General features: G+C 45.3%; 1 protein-coding gene across 3 annotated transcripts in view; it reads right to left on the bottom strand.

Moving 5' to 3' along the window:
• LOC137381315 (zinc finger protein 391-like) overlaps positions 1-15,485 on the bottom strand; it is a 380,661-nt gene that overhangs the window by 6,080 nt on the left and 359,096 nt on the right. The window contains exon 1 of one of the 3 annotated variants that reach the window (XM_068053698.1): positions 814-894. The exons of 1 other annotated variant lie outside the window; for it this stretch is intronic. The gene's annotated coding sequence lies outside the window, so the exon portion shown is untranslated. Of the gene's footprint in view, positions 1-703; positions 895-15,485 lie in introns of those variants that run through there. One more of the 3 variants, XM_068053697.1, reaches the window with a different exon arrangement.

Here is a 15,485-nt window from a genome sequence, read left to right as displayed (position 1 = left end):
GGCTAAAACATTTGCAACAATCTTCAGCCAGAAATACCAAGTGGATGATCCATCTCAGTCTCCCTCTGAAGTCCCCAGCATCACAGATGCCAGTCTTCTGCCAATTCGATTCACTCCGCGTGATATCAAGAAATAACTGAAGTCATTGGATACTGCAAAGATTATGGGTCCTGACAACATTCTGGCAATAGTACTGAAGACCTGTGCTCCAGAACTTGCCGCACCCCTAGCCAAGCTGTTCCAGTACAGCTACACTCGAATCAACCCAGCAATGTGGAAAATTGCCCAAGGATGTCCTATACACGACTGCCCTTGACATCAAGGCAGTATTTGACCTAAATAAAAACAAAAAATGCTGGAAATACTCAGCAGGTCTGGCCGCATCTGTGGACAGAGAAGCAGAGTTAACATTTCAGGTCAGTGTCCTTTCATCAGAGGAGATTGAAACTGTGAATAAATTTTTAACTTCATTTTTTTACAACAATGTGACTTTTAAAATGTACCGGAGTCGGAAAAGCCTGAAACCCTTTAAAAATGGCGCCGGTGACTGCGCAGTGGCGTCGCGTTGGTAGAAACGGAGCCCACGCCCCCCCCATGGAAATGAGCTGCCGCGCGAAATATCGCGACGATGGGCAGCGAGCTACAGCCCCGCCCACAGTTTCGTCCCCAAGATGGCTGCGCATGCGCTCTGCTCCCCGCTCACCAAGATGGCCTGTTCCCGGGAAAAGCCCCTGAATTGCAAACGCGGGATCTGGAACTTATTATTCGGGACTTGCGGCCGACACAAGGTGTTTCTGAAGCCTCTCCACCCACCGGCTCCATTCTTCCCCTGCGCCCCGCCGACTCTCACGCGCTGCGAAAGCGTCTCCAACCCTCGCACAGCTCTGATCAAAATGAAACTGCGCATGCTCCAGATATAGTCCAGTATTGCGCCTGCGCATTGTGACTCCTTAAGTGTGAAGCGGCTCTCGTCGGAAACAGTAATTCCTGACAACGCAGCTCCCCCACTAACGTCATCGGGCTGTGCCGCGGTGTGCACATGCGCAGACGGTCTCCTGCTCTGCAATCAGCAGTAAATGCGCTATCGCTGTCCATATTGCAAAGGCCACCTAAAAACCTGAGGGAGTAATAGTGTAGTGAGAAAGGAAATACAGTGGATGTGGGTAGATGGATTGTTAAAAGGTGTTTGATAAGGTGCCGGACAGGAGGCTTCTTGTTAAAATTAAGGCTCACGGGATTATTGGACAAATTCAGTTTAGATGGAGTTTGCAATAAGTAATGGACAGCAATAGTGTATTGACTGGTGGAACCTGTGTACTGAACCTGCAAGGTCAGGCTGACACAAATAAAACAGGAAATGGGAGAACCTGTAAACGGACTTATAGTGACATGTACACATGTGACATGTACAGTGAATTGCAATTCCGGATTATTCCCACTCTGTTCAGTTTTTTAAAATTTATTCATGGGATGTGGGCGTCACTGGCCAAGCCAGCATTTATTGCCCATCCCTAATTGTCCTTGAGAAGGTGGTAGTGAGCTGCCTTCTTGAACCGCTGCAGTCCATTTGGGGTAGGTACACCCACAGTGCTGTCAGGAAGGGAGTTCCAGGATTTTGACCCAGCGACAGTGAAGGAACGGTGATTAGTTCCAAGTCAGGATGGTGTGTGACATGGAGGGGAGCTTGCAGGTGGTGGTGTTCCCATACATTTGCTGCCCTTGTGCTTCTAGTTGGTAGAGGTCGCGGGTTTGGAAGGTGCTGTCTAAGGAGCCTTGGTGCGTTGCTGCAGTGCATCTTGTAGATGGTACACACTGCTGCCTCTGTGCGTCGGTGGTGGATGGAGTGAATGTTTGTAGATGTGGTGCCAGTCAAGCGGGCTGCTTTGTCCTGGATGGTGTCGAGCTTCTAGAGTGTTATTGGAGCTGCACCCATCCAGGCATCCTTGTTCTTCTGATTTATGTAATCAAATGTATGGAGATTTTAATCATTAAGAGAAATGGTGCACAGTTTTACTAAGCACAACTCAGAATGACCTTTAGATGCATTGTCATAAAGACAATGTAGGAACATGATGAAACAATTCAAGGGCTGTCTTAAAGGAATAACTGGGCAGACGGGAGTCACCGTTGGAAAGCAGTGAGTCCCTGGTTTCAATAAGTGAACTGGCAGAAGGATTAGGACAATTTAGGGGTAAGGTTAGTGCTGTCAACATTCAGAACAACAGACTATAAAGGAACAATGATCTCAAAAACCTTGCAGCATGTATGGAGGGGATGCGCTGAAGCAGGTTCAAAGGGGTAAAATGATATATATTTTCTATATCGGACAATCAAATTAAAATCTGGAACTCAGCTGGGGATATGGATTGGTGTTGGGTGGGAAGATTTGGGTCAGTGTATTACTTCAGGATGCCTTGCAATCAGAGTGACATTATTTCCATACTGATTCCTGTGATAGCGGCAATCCCATTGCTGTCTGTTGGTGTGACACTGATGCAAGTATTTACAGTGGAGACCACAGACGTTTGCACTGGAGTGCTGACTTGGGGCTGCATTAGAGTGCTAAAGTGGGAGTTTTGTGACTAAGGGTAATTAAGGGTTAGTTTTATCTAAAGTCTAGTCTTTTATTTAGCAAATTAACTTAACAGTTGCTGTTTGGGTTGGAGAAGGTGAGTTTTAGACCAGCTTTAAACAGAGTTCACTCAGGCTCTGCTTGCAGCTGTACCTTGTGAATTAGATAACTGGCTTAAACCAGTTTTCAGGGGCTAGAGTCAGACAGTATAAAAGTGGGCCATCTTACAGTGCCGATTTCGTTTGCACTGGAATGCTGACTTGGGGCTGCATTAGAGTGCTAAAGTGGGAGTTTTGTGACTGAGGGAGTTCGGTGAGGAGGGAGTGAGGAGCTCCTTTCATTTCCTTCCTGTCTTCAAAGAGCGTGAGGGGAGCCAACAGTTTCCAAAGAGCACAGCTGACTGGTGAGTAAGTCCTGGTGGGTATTTTTCAAACTGGATTGAATTGTAAGTCATTGTTTTAGCAAAACTTAGTTGATTTTTTTTTACTTTAATAGTCTTCTAAAGTTTTAAATTTAAAAGGTTTAGTCATGAAAAGAGAGCTTTGCCGTGGTTTGCTCTTCTTGCTGCATGTGGAAATCCGGGAACATTTCCAGTCCCCGGGACCAGCATGTGCGCAGGAAGTGTGTCCAGCTGCAGCTCCTGGAAGCTCGGGTTTCAGAGCTGGAACGGCGGCTGGAAACACTGTGGAGCATCTGCGAGTCTGAGAGCATCGTGGATAGCACGTTTAGAGAGGTGGTCACACCGCAGCTGAAGGGACTTGAGGAAGGAAGGAAGGTGACCACCAGGCAGTTCAAGAGAAACAGGCAGGTAGTTCAAGAGTCCCCTGGGGTACCGCTTGCAAATCGGTATTCAATTTTGGAGGCTGATGAGGCTGGTTCCTCCAGGGAGTGCGGACAGAGCCAAGCTTCTGGCATCACAAGCAGCCTGTCTGCACAGGAAGGGGGAAAGAGAGGAAGAGCAATAGTAATAGGGGATTCTATAGTCAGGGGAACAGATAGGTGCTACTGTGGCCGTCAATGTGACTCCAGGATGGTGTGTTGCCTCCCTAGTGCCAGGGTCCGGGATGTCACTGAACGGCTACAGGGTATCCTGAAGGAGGAGGGTGATAAGGCAGAGGACATGGTACATGTTGGTACCAATGACATAGGTAGAAAGAGGGATGAGGTCTTGCATCAAGAATTCAGGGAGTTAGGCAGTAGACTAAAAAGGACCTCTCGGGTTGTAATCTTTGGATTACTCTCAGTGCCACGTGCTAGCGAGTATAGAAAAAGGAGAATAGCACAGATGAATACCTGGCTTAAGAGTTGGTACGGGAGGGAGGGTTTTGGATTCCTGGACCACTGGGACCGTTTCTGGGGAAGGTGGGACCTGTACAAGCAGGATGGTCTACATCTGAACCAGAGGGGGACTAACATCCTTGCTGGCGGGTTTGCTAATGCTGTTGGGAGGAGTTTAAACTAATATGGCAGGGGGCGAGGACGCAGACTCCTAGCAGAATAGGGACACAGCGAAACACAGGAAAGCAAACAAATCAGAGGGAATACAGCAGAAGTAAGTTTCAAGGGAGTAAGACCAGGATGGATGGCCTCTACTTTAATGCCAGGAGTATTACAGGTAAAACGGATGAGTTAAGCGCAAGGATTGACACGTGGAATTGTGATATAGTAGCCATCACGGAGACATGGTTGAGGGAGGGGCAGAATTGGCAGCTCAATATCCCGGGATATAGAATCTTCAGGTGAGACAGAGGAGGGGGCATTGCAATATTAGTTAAGGAGTCAGTTACTGCAGTAAGGAGAGATGATATCTTGGAGGGAGCATCAAATGAAGCTTTATGGGTAGAGTTTAGGAATAAAAAAGGGACAGCCACATTGCTAGGTGTTTATTACAGACCCCCAGATAGTCAGCGGGAAATTGAGGAGCAAATATGTGCGCAATTCACAAAGGTGTGTAAAATTAATAGGGTAATTTCAACTTTCCCAACATTAATTGGGATAGTCATCGTGTTAAGGGCTTAGATGGAGTGGGGTTCTTAAAATGTATACAGGAGAACTTTTTAGCTCAATATGTAGAGGATCCAACAAGGGGGGGGTGCAGTGCTAGACCTAATTCTGGGGAATGAAGCCGGACAGGTGGTTGATGCGTTGGTGGGGGAGCATTTTGGTGATAGCGACCACAACATGGTACAATTTAAGCTTGTTATGGAGAAAGAAATAGACAAGTTGTAAAAAAAGGTTTTGGATTGGGGGGGAGCGAATTTTAGTAAAATAAGGCAGGATCTGGCCAAGGTAGACTGGAAAGTGTTACTTGTCGGGAAATCTACAGAAGAGCAGTGGGGGGCATTCAAAAAGGAAATGGGGAGGGTACAGGCCCAACATGTTCCCTCTAGGGTAATAGGTAGGAGCAACAAGCCCAAAGAACCATGGATGACCAGAAACATTCAGGGTACGATGAGAAGGAAAAGAGAGGCTTTTAGAAAATACAAGGAGAGCAAATCAATGGAAGCATTAGTGGAGTACAGAAAGTGTAGGATGGAGCTCAAGAAAGCAATTAGGAGAGCGAAGAGGGGATATGAGAAAGCTCTGGCTGGTAAAAGTAGGGAAAATCCCAAGATATTCTCTAAGTATATCAATGGGAAGAGGATAACCAGGGAAAGAGTAGGACCCATTAGGGACCAAGGGGGAAATCTTTGGGTGGAGCCAGAGGCCATTGGTAGGGTGTTGAACAAATACTTCACATCTGTCTTCACCCAAGAGAATGAGGATGTAGATATGGAACTCAGAGACAGAGACTGTGAAGTTCTTGAGCAAATTGTCATAGGGAGTGACAAGGTATTGGAGGTTTTGGCAGGCTTAAAAGCGGACAAATCTCCAGGTCTGGACGATTTGTGTCCCAGGACGCTGTGGGAGGCGAGGGTGGAGATTGCAGGGGCTCTGACCTAAATTTTTAATTCCTCTCTGGCCACGGGGGAGGTGCCAGAGGACTGGAGAACAGCTAATGTGGTCTTACTATTTAAGAAAGGTTGTAGAGATAAGCCATGGAACTACAGACCAGTGAGTCTCACGTCAATGGTAGGGAAACTATTGGAGAAAATTCTGAAGGAGAGAATCTATCTCCACTTGGAGAGGCAAAATTTGATTAGGAATAGTCAGCATGGCTTTGTCAGAGGGAGGTCATGCCTAACAAATTTGATTGAATTTTTTGAGCATGTGACCAGGTGTGTAGATGAAGGTAGTGCAGTTGATGTAGTTTGCATGGATTTCAGCAAAGCCTTTGACAAGGTCCCACATGGGAGACTTATCAAGAAAACAAATGCACATGTGATGCAGGGTAACTTGATAAGGTGGATTCAAAATTGGCTTAGCTGTAGGAAACAGAGAGTGATGACAGAGCTGTTTTAGTGACTGGAAGCCAGAGTCCAGTGGCGTCCAGAGGGATCTGTGCTGGGTCCCCTATTTGTCATTTATATAAACGACATAGATGACGATGTGGGGGATAGGATCAGTAAGTTCGTGGATGACACAAAGATTGGCCGAGTGGTTAACAGTGAGGTTGAGTGTCTTGGGTTACAGAAAGATATAGACGGGATGGTCAAATGGGCAGAAAAGTGGCAGATGGAATTTAACCCTGAAAAGTGTGAGGTGATACACTTTGGAAGGAGTAATGTGACACGGAAATATTCAATGAATGGCCTGACACTGGGAAGTTCCGAGGAACAAAGGGACCTTGGCGTGTTTGTCCATAGATCTCTGAAGGCAGAAGGGCAGGTTAATAGGGGGTGAAAAAGGCATATGGGACACTTTCCTTTATCAATTGAGGCATAGATTACAAAAGCAGGGAGGTCATGTTGGAGTTGCATAGAACTTTGGTAAGGTCACAGCTGGAGTACTATGTGCAATTCTGGTCGCCACATTATAGGAAGGATGTGATTGCACTGGAGGAGGTGCAGAGGCGATTCACCAGGATGTTGCCTGGGATGGAACATTTAAGCTATGAAGAGAGGTCGGATACGCTTGGGTTGTTTTCGCTGGAGCAGAGAAGACTGAGGGGTGACCTGATCGAGGTGTACAAGATTATGAGGGGCATGGACAGGGTGGATAGGGAGCAGCTGTTCCCCTTAGTTGAAGGGTCAGTTACGAGGGGTCACAAGTTTAAGGTGAGGGGCAGGAGGTTTAAGGGGGATTTGAGGAAGAACTTTTTTACCCAGAGGGTGGTGATGGTCTGGAATGCACTGCCTGGGAGGGTGGTAGAGGTGGGTTGCCTCACATCCTTTAAAAAGTACCTGGATGATCACTTGGCACGTCATAACATTCAAGGCTATGGGCCAAGTGCTGGCAAATGGGATTAGGTAGACAGGTCAGGTGTCTTTAATGCATCTGTGCATACTCGATGGGCCGAATTATTCTGTGATGGTGGATGATGTACACAAGGAATTTGTGAACTATCCGAGGAGATTAGTGAAGGGAGAAGAAGAGATCTGGAAAGCAGCAGACACTTCATGTTGTTCCAGGAAAAGTGAGGCCTTGTTGTGCCGGTGTCGGGTTTTACACAACACACGATCAGCCTGTGATTTCACCCTGGATGAAGAATCTCCAAAATGTACTATTCAAATCACTCGATGGGATTCTCAGAGGACCAACATTGTCTGCTCGGAGAGAGGAAGGTTTGTGTTACAGCTGATGTGGAGCAGCACAAACACACACGGGGACATTTCTTGCCCCATAGGGTGGACAAAACTTTGCCTCACATCAACCAAGCTGACTAAAATTGAGATAACGTATCGGCCCCGGTAAAGGCCACAATGTTAGAGAAATTCAGATAAACATTACCCTCCAGGGACTGCGAGCAGTTTTGACCATCAAATTCCACCCCTTTCTCTGAACCTTAAATCTATATTGAACAACATCTGGGACAGAGGCAACAATAACATTGAGCAGTTTATTCCCATCCTGGATGATCAGCCCTGGTGGGAGATAGTATACAAAATCGGACAACATCCCAGGATAATTACAGCCTCAGCTTAACTCTTGGTATTATAAATGATGCTAATAACCCTTCTATTGATCATCTGATGAACTCAGAGACAAGTTACAAGGAGAAAGAATAGAATGGAAATGTTTGCACTGACCAAGAGTTAAGCTTTGAGGCTACAAAAGAACGAATCTTTTTGAGCCTCGAGGTGGGGAATGTAGACAAAGGTGGGCCAGGCGGGGAAGACCCGAATAATGCTAATAACTTTATTAAACTTGTCTCAATAGTAAAGGCAGTTACATATATTAAAACTAAGAATCTGCAATAGAAGCAGGTTGCAAGAGATCATTTTGAGGATAAGATTAGAACTGTGATCTGCAAGGACAGACATGGTGTGTTTTAGGAATCGAGCCAGATGATCAGAAGATGGACTGAATAAAAAGACATTGTTAAGCTTATCAGAAAGAGATGAAATATTCAGGTACAAACTGTAAGCAAAGCAAGGATAGTATCGCACAGACTGACAAAAGAGGATTACATCATTTACAAGATGATTTAATGGGTTAACATGTTCCATTTTAATAAAAATAACCAGAATGTGTTGACATGTTATCATCATGTTCGCAAGACGTTACCAAAACCAAAAAGGTTCAATACAGAAAAGCTCGGGGCTCTTGATCTGGTTTAGTTTCAAGCAGACTAAACAGATTCGAACGATTCACTCACAGCTCTTTCTGATGAGTCCTCCTGTGAATATCCAGTAATCTCATGGTCTCGATATGGAGTGGGTTGTGTAATAGAAATAAAAAGCATAAAATCAACATCTCATTGTTTACTACTTTCTGAGCTTGTTTAAAGGGGTCTGAATATAGATAATCCTGTAAAAACACAATGTATGTTTAGCCTGTTGGGGGTAAAGCACTAACACCCTGTAACAATCTGAAACATATTCCAGGATCTCTGAAAAGCACTGGATTCTTTCGCAGTGAATTTGTTTCCACACAGGAAGCAGGTGAATGTCCTCTCTCCACTTTGTATTGCAGATGGGATGACTGATCGAATCCATTTCCAGACAAACACACACACAAATGAATGCCCTCCATGCAGTCCGAACTCGCTGGTGTGATGGAAGTTTAAATGACCAAGTGAATCCCTTTCCACACACGGAGCAGATGAACTGTTTCGCCCCAGTGTGAACTCGCTGGTGTGCACTGAGGTTGTGTGATCGTCTGAACCTCTTCCCACAGTGAGAGCAACTGAATGGTCTCTCGTCAGAGTGAACTCATTGGTGTCTAATCAGTTCTGTGGAGCTCTTAAAACCATTCCCACAGGCAGAGCATTTATAAGGTGGCTGCTCAGTGAGAATTCTTATATGCAGAAGGTTGGATAAAGCAGCTAATTGCTTTCCGCATTCAGTGCTGGTGAATGGTCTCTCCCTAGTGTGAATTCATTGCTATGTCCAGAGGTTAGATGAATTAATAAAGCCCTTCCCACATTCAGAACAGATGAATGGCCTCTCCCCAGTGTGAACATGCTGGTGATTCAGCAGGACAGTTCATTCTGTGAATCCTTCTCACACACCGAGCAAGCGAATGTCTTCTCCCTGGTGTGAGTGCACTGGTGTAACAGCAGGCTGGATGACTGAGTGAATCCCTTTCCACACATAGAACAGGCGAATGGCCTCTCCCACTGTGACTACGTCAATGAATTTCCAGCTGGGATGGTTAATTGACTCCCTTCTCACAGTCCTCACAGTTTCTGCTTCGTGTAGGTTTCCTTGTTTCTCTCCGGGTTGGATGATCAGTTAAAGACGCGACCACACACACATGTGTACGGTTTCTCCCCATTGTGAATAGCACAATGATTATTCAGGCTGTGTAACTGGTTAAAACTCTTTCCACAGTCAGTGCACTTGAACATTCTCACTTGAGTGTGTGTGTCTTGGCGCTTTTCCAGTCACACAGATAGAATAGACAAACATTTCCCCTTCCACATTCAAAGGCTGATGATATTCAGGTCCTAATGAATCGTGTGACTGTGAGATGTGTTGCTTGATCTGAGTTTCTTGTCTATAAATTCTTCCCCTCCAATACCCTGTAAATGGAGTTTACAAAAGTCATCACTGTCAGTACAGAATAGAAATTCAGAACAATTCTAGTTTCTATGGTACATTTTTTCCTCTCTTGTTCCCCAAAATCTGCAAATCCCCATCCCACACAATCTCCCTCCTCTCTGTGTTGAAATCCAAACCCATCACACCATCTCCACCATTTCTTTCCTCCACTGCCAGAAGCGATTTATAAGAATGGTCCCAGGGATTTGTGACTTTCTTGGTGTGGAGAAACTGGAGAAGTTAGGGTTGTTCTCCTCAGACCAGAGACGGTTATAAGTAGATTTATTTGGGGTGTTCAAATCATGAACAGGTTTGATCATTTTTCCTTATTTACTCTGTTTCCAGCGGCAGAAGCATTGGGTTCATCGGGCATGTCCAAACTTTAGAATTCCAGTTGGACGTTCTCTGATCAGCCGAGCATTTTCCAGGTGTCAGTCACTCTATTCTTAATTATACACGCTAGTATAATTTCCAGACTCTCTGCTATCTAAGGAAGATAGCTGATATTATCCAACCCCAGTCACTGACAGCTATGTCCCACTGTCTGATATAACCTAACCCCACAGTCACTGACACCAGTCTCCTCTAACTCAGCCCATTTCTTGTATTGGATTTGTCTCCATTCCCGTGCCAAGGAGATTGCTGTACCTGACAGGAGGGGCAACATTTGGGAACTCAATTCTCCATTAATTCCCATCCCCCTTTTTTCTAGTAGATAATGGAGGTGCCACTGTGTGTAATGTGAAGTCAGTAAGAATTGTCAGCAAGGACTTATCAGCACTTTCTAACTGGAGGTGTTAATCAGTGAAACTCTGAAAACACTGAATTGTCGATTTTGCACAAACATCAATTTAGGATTGAAGTCACACTTCATAATTTTGTTGTAACTTAATTTGTGATGAGAATTCTGAATTTCTGAATTCAGGGGAATGATCTCAGACAGCAACTCTTAAAGAGACTTCTGCACCTGGGGATCAGCTCAATCACTCCCTCAACCTCTGATACTTCTGCCCTCAGTAAAACCCTGACTCTCTCCCACCCTTGTCACTCACCCATCTTCACTTCCTCAAGTCTAAGGAACTCAGATTAGAACATATCTAGCCCACAACTGGTTTAGCCATTCATTGCCAGAGTCGGCTGCACCATACATCAAGCTCTATCTGACTCTGCTCTCCTCTGCCAAAACTCCTCACTATTTCAGGATCATTCTTGAAAGCAAAGATAACCTCAGCTTCTTTTCTCCACCACCTTAAACCTCTCTCAGCTGACCTCAAAGAAGTGCAAAGAGCTCGTGGATTTCTTTATCACTAACACTGGGACTATCCATTCAGCTGCATCCTTCTCTTCTCCACCAAGCCAAACATTCCCCGACGTTCCATCTTCCCTCACCCTGAACGTGTGTCTGTGTCTAGTTTCTCTCCCATCATGTCCTCTCCAAGCTCATCTTATCCATGAGACCCACCTCCTTCTCTCTCGCCCTCACTCCCACTAAACTGCTGATCAACCAACTTCCCTTCCTGGCTCTCATGCTAACTGACATTGGAAACAGTTCCCTTTCTTCAGGTATTTCCTGCTCCCTTTTACAACTGTCATTATCACTCACCTCCTCAAATCCCTCACCCTCAACTCCTCTGTCCTTGTAAACTACCACCTCATCTTCAACCTCACATTCCTCTCCAAAGTCACTGAATCTCTTCATGCCTCCCAAATCTGTTCCTATCTTTCCCACAACTCCATGTTTGAACCTTAGTTATTGACACCTCCGCTAAGGGAAAATGTTTCTTCCTATCGAACCTATCAATGCCCCTCATAATTTTGTATACCTCAATCAGGTCCCCCCTCAGCCTTCCCTGCTCTAAGGAAAACAACCCTAGCCTATCCAGTCTCCCTTCATAGCTGAAATGCTCCAGCCCAGGCAACATCCTGGTGAATCTCCTGGGCACTCTCTCCAGTGCAATCACATCCTTCCTATAGTGTGGTGCCCAGAACTGCACACAGTACTCCAGCTGTGGCCTAACCAGCATTTTATACAGCTACATCATAACTTCTCTGCTCTTATATTCTATGCCTCAGCTAATAAAGGCAAGTATCCCATATGCCTTCCTAACCACCTTGCCTACCTGTGCTGCTGCCTTCAGTGATCTATGGACAAGTACACCAAGGTCCCTCTGACCCTCTGTACTTCGTAGGACATCCTCTGTGACTGTGGGACACTATCCCTCCTCATACTTCTTGACCTGCCAGTCGACCACACCATCCTCCACTGTCCAGCTGAGTGGGACTGACCTCACTTGGTTCCACTCAGACCTATACAATCTTAGCCAAAGAATCTTTACCAATGGCTTCTCTTCCCACCCCGTTACCTTTGGAGTCTCCCAAGGATCTATCGATGTCCCCCTTCTATCCCTCATCTATCTGCTGCCCCTTGGTGCCATCATCCGAAGACATGACATCAGGTTCCACATGTACACTGATGACACCTATCTCTGCCTCACCACCACCTCTCTTGACCCATCTAATGTGTCTGTGTTATCAGCCTGCTTGTCTATTCTAATGACCTCCACTCTGCTTAAACGTGAGCTCACTCAAACTTTGCTGCCTTTTACCCCAACTGTCACATGTTCCCACTCATCCATCACTACTTGTGCTCACTGACCTACAATGGCTCCATATCCACCAGTGCCTGTATTTTAAAATTCTCATCCCGTGTTCAAATCTCTTCTCAAGGCCTCACCCCTCCCTATATCTGTAACCTCCTCCAGCCGTACAACCCTCAAAGAACTCTGCATTCCTCCAACTTTGGCCTCTTACACATCCCTCACTCTTTGTGTTCTATTGGCTGTGCTTTCAGTCATCGGCTCTCAGCTCTGGAATTCTCTCCCTAAACCTCTCTGCCATCCACATCTCTCTTCCTTAAGACCTTCCTAAAAACCTATGTCTTTGACCAAGCTTTTAGTCAGCTCTCCTAATATCCCCTTCTTTAGCTTAGCAATTTTTGTCTGACTTGTCAGTTTAAGCTTCTGAGATACACCTTGGGACACTTTCCTACCTTAGAGGTGCAATGTCACAGAATCACAAAATTGTTACAGAGCAGAAGGAGGCCATTCGGCCCATCGTGTCTGCACTGGCTCTCCGAATGAGCAGTTCACCTAATACCATTCCCTTGCCTTTTTCCATAACCCTGCACATTCTTCCTTTTCAAATAAGTCTAATTCCCTTCTGAATACCTTGTTTGAACCTGCCTCCACCACATTCTCAGGCAGTGCATTCCAGACGCTAACTACTCACTGTGTGAAAAAGTTTTTCCTCATGTCACCTTTGCCTCTTTTACCAATTACCTTAAATCTGTGCCCTCTCATTCTCAATCCTATCATGAGTGGGAACAGTTTTTCCCTATCCACTCTGTCCAGACTCCTCATAATTTTGAATACTCTATCAAATCACCTCTCAGCCTTCTCTTCTCCAAGGAAAACAGTCCCTATTTCTCCAAACTATCCTCCTAACTGAAGTTCCACATCCATGGAACTATTCTTGTGAATCTTTTCTGCACCCTCTCCAGTGCCCTCACATCTTTCCTAAAGTGCAGCACCCAGAACTGGACACAAATTCCAGCTGAGGCTGAACTAATGTATGTAGGTAGTTTGATATTAGAGTAGGTTAAAGGTTCGGCACAACATCATGGGCCGAAGGGCCTGTACTGTGCTGTACTGTTCTATGTTCTTATACAAGTTTAACATAACCTCCTTGTTCTTGTACTCTATGCCCCTATTTAGAAAGCCCAGAATACTATATGCTTTATAAACTGCACTCTCAACCTATCTTGTCACCTTCAATGACTTTTGCACATACATCCCCAGATCCCTCTTCCCCTGCACCCCCTTTAGAATTATACCCTTTATGTTATATTGTCTCTCCATGTTCTTCCTAGCAAAATGAATGACTTCACATTTCTCTGCATTGAACTTCATCTGCCACCTGTCTGCCCATTCTACCAACTTGTCTATGTCCTTTTGAAGTTCTACACTATCCTCCTCACAGTTTACAATTTTTCCAGGATGAGGTTAGTGTCAGTGACTAAGCCTCTGGTTTATATCAGGCAGAAGGAGATACACTTTACATAATATCAAGAACTGGCTGAGCTCAGTGGATGCAGCAAAGGCTACGTACCTGACAACATCCTGGCTGTAGTACTGAGGAATTGTGCTCCGGAACTAGGTACACCCCTAGCTAAGCTGTTCCAGTATAACGCCATCACTGGCATCTACCCAACAGTATGGAACATTGCCCAGGTATATTCTATTCACAAAATGCAGGACAAATCCAATCTGGCTAATTATCGCCCCATCAGTTTACTCTCGATCATCAGCAAAGATGGAAGGTGTTGTTGACAGTGTTATCAAGCCACACGTACTCAACAACAGGCTCCTCACAATGCTCAGTTTGGGGTCTGCCAAGGACATTTGGCTTCAGACCTCATTTACAGCCTTGGTCCAAAAATGGACAAAAGAACTGAAATCCAGAGTTGAGGGAAGAGTGACTGCCCTTGACATCAATTAGTTCAGGCAACAAATGCTGGGCTTATCAGCGATGCTCACATCTCAAGCACTTAGACTGAGACACCAAATCCAGGGAGGACTTACACTGAGACACCAAATCCAGGGAGTACTGACACTGAGGTACCAAATCCAGGGAGTACTCACACTGAGACACCAAATCCAAGGAGGAATTACACTGAGACATCAAATCCAGGGAGTACTCACACTGAGACACCAAATCCAGGGAGTACTCACACTGAGACACCAAATCCAGGGAGTACTCACACTGAGACACCAAATCCAGGGAGTACTCACACTGAGACACCAAATCCATGGAGGACTTACACTGAGACACCAAATCCAGGGAGTACTCACACTGAGACACCAAATCCAGGGAGTACTCACACTGAGCCACCGAATCCAGGGAGTACTGACACTGAGACACCAAATCCAGGGAGTACTGACACTGAGACACCAAATCCAGGGAGTACTCACACTGAGACACTATATCCAGGGAGCACTTACATCGAGACACCAAATGCAGAGACTACTCACACTAGACACTGAATCCAAGGACCACTCGCACGGTGATATAAAATTCAGGGATCAAGTACACTGAGACAACAAATCTGGAATCAGAGACCTATGTAGATGGTATTTAGGAAGGACAGGAAGCTAGGAAAAGATGGAGGGGTAGCTCTGTTAATTAATGATGGTATTAGCGCAATAGAGAGGGGTGACCTAAGTTCAGGAGACCAGGATGTTGAAGCAGTTTGGGTAGAGATGAGAAATCATAAAGACAAGAAGTCACTGTGGGAGTGGTGTACAGGCCACCTAACATTAACTGCACTGTGCAACAGGGTATAAAGGAAGAAATAATGGCAGTTTGTCAGAAAGGTACAGCGATAATTATGAGGGATTTTAACCTACATATAGACTGGAAAAATCAGATGGGCAGAGGTAGCCTAGATGAGGAGTGCATAAAATGCTTTTGGGATAATTTCTTGAAACACGACATTCTGGAGCCAACCAGAGAGCAGGCTATACTAGACCTGGTATTGTGCAACAAGATAGGATTAATTAATGACCTCATAGTTAAGGCGCCCCTAGGTAGCAGCGATCATAATATGATTAAATTTTACATTCAGTTTGTGGGAGAGAAGAGTGGGTCCAAAACTAGTATTCTAAACTTAAATAAGGGCAGTTATGAGGGCATGAAAGCGGAGCTAGCTAAAGTGAATTGGCAAATCAGGTTAAGAGATAGGTCAATAGAGATGCAGTAGCAGACATTTA

Source organism: Heterodontus francisci, chromosome 22 (assembly GCF_036365525.1).
Source record: "Heterodontus francisci isolate sHetFra1 chromosome 22, sHetFra1.hap1, whole genome shotgun sequence".
Classification (NCBI taxonomy): Eukaryota; Metazoa; Chordata; class Chondrichthyes; order Heterodontiformes; family Heterodontidae; genus Heterodontus; species Heterodontus francisci.
The sequence above is the reverse complement of the archived record's forward strand: the minus strand, read 5'-3'. Positions and strand labels throughout refer to the sequence as shown.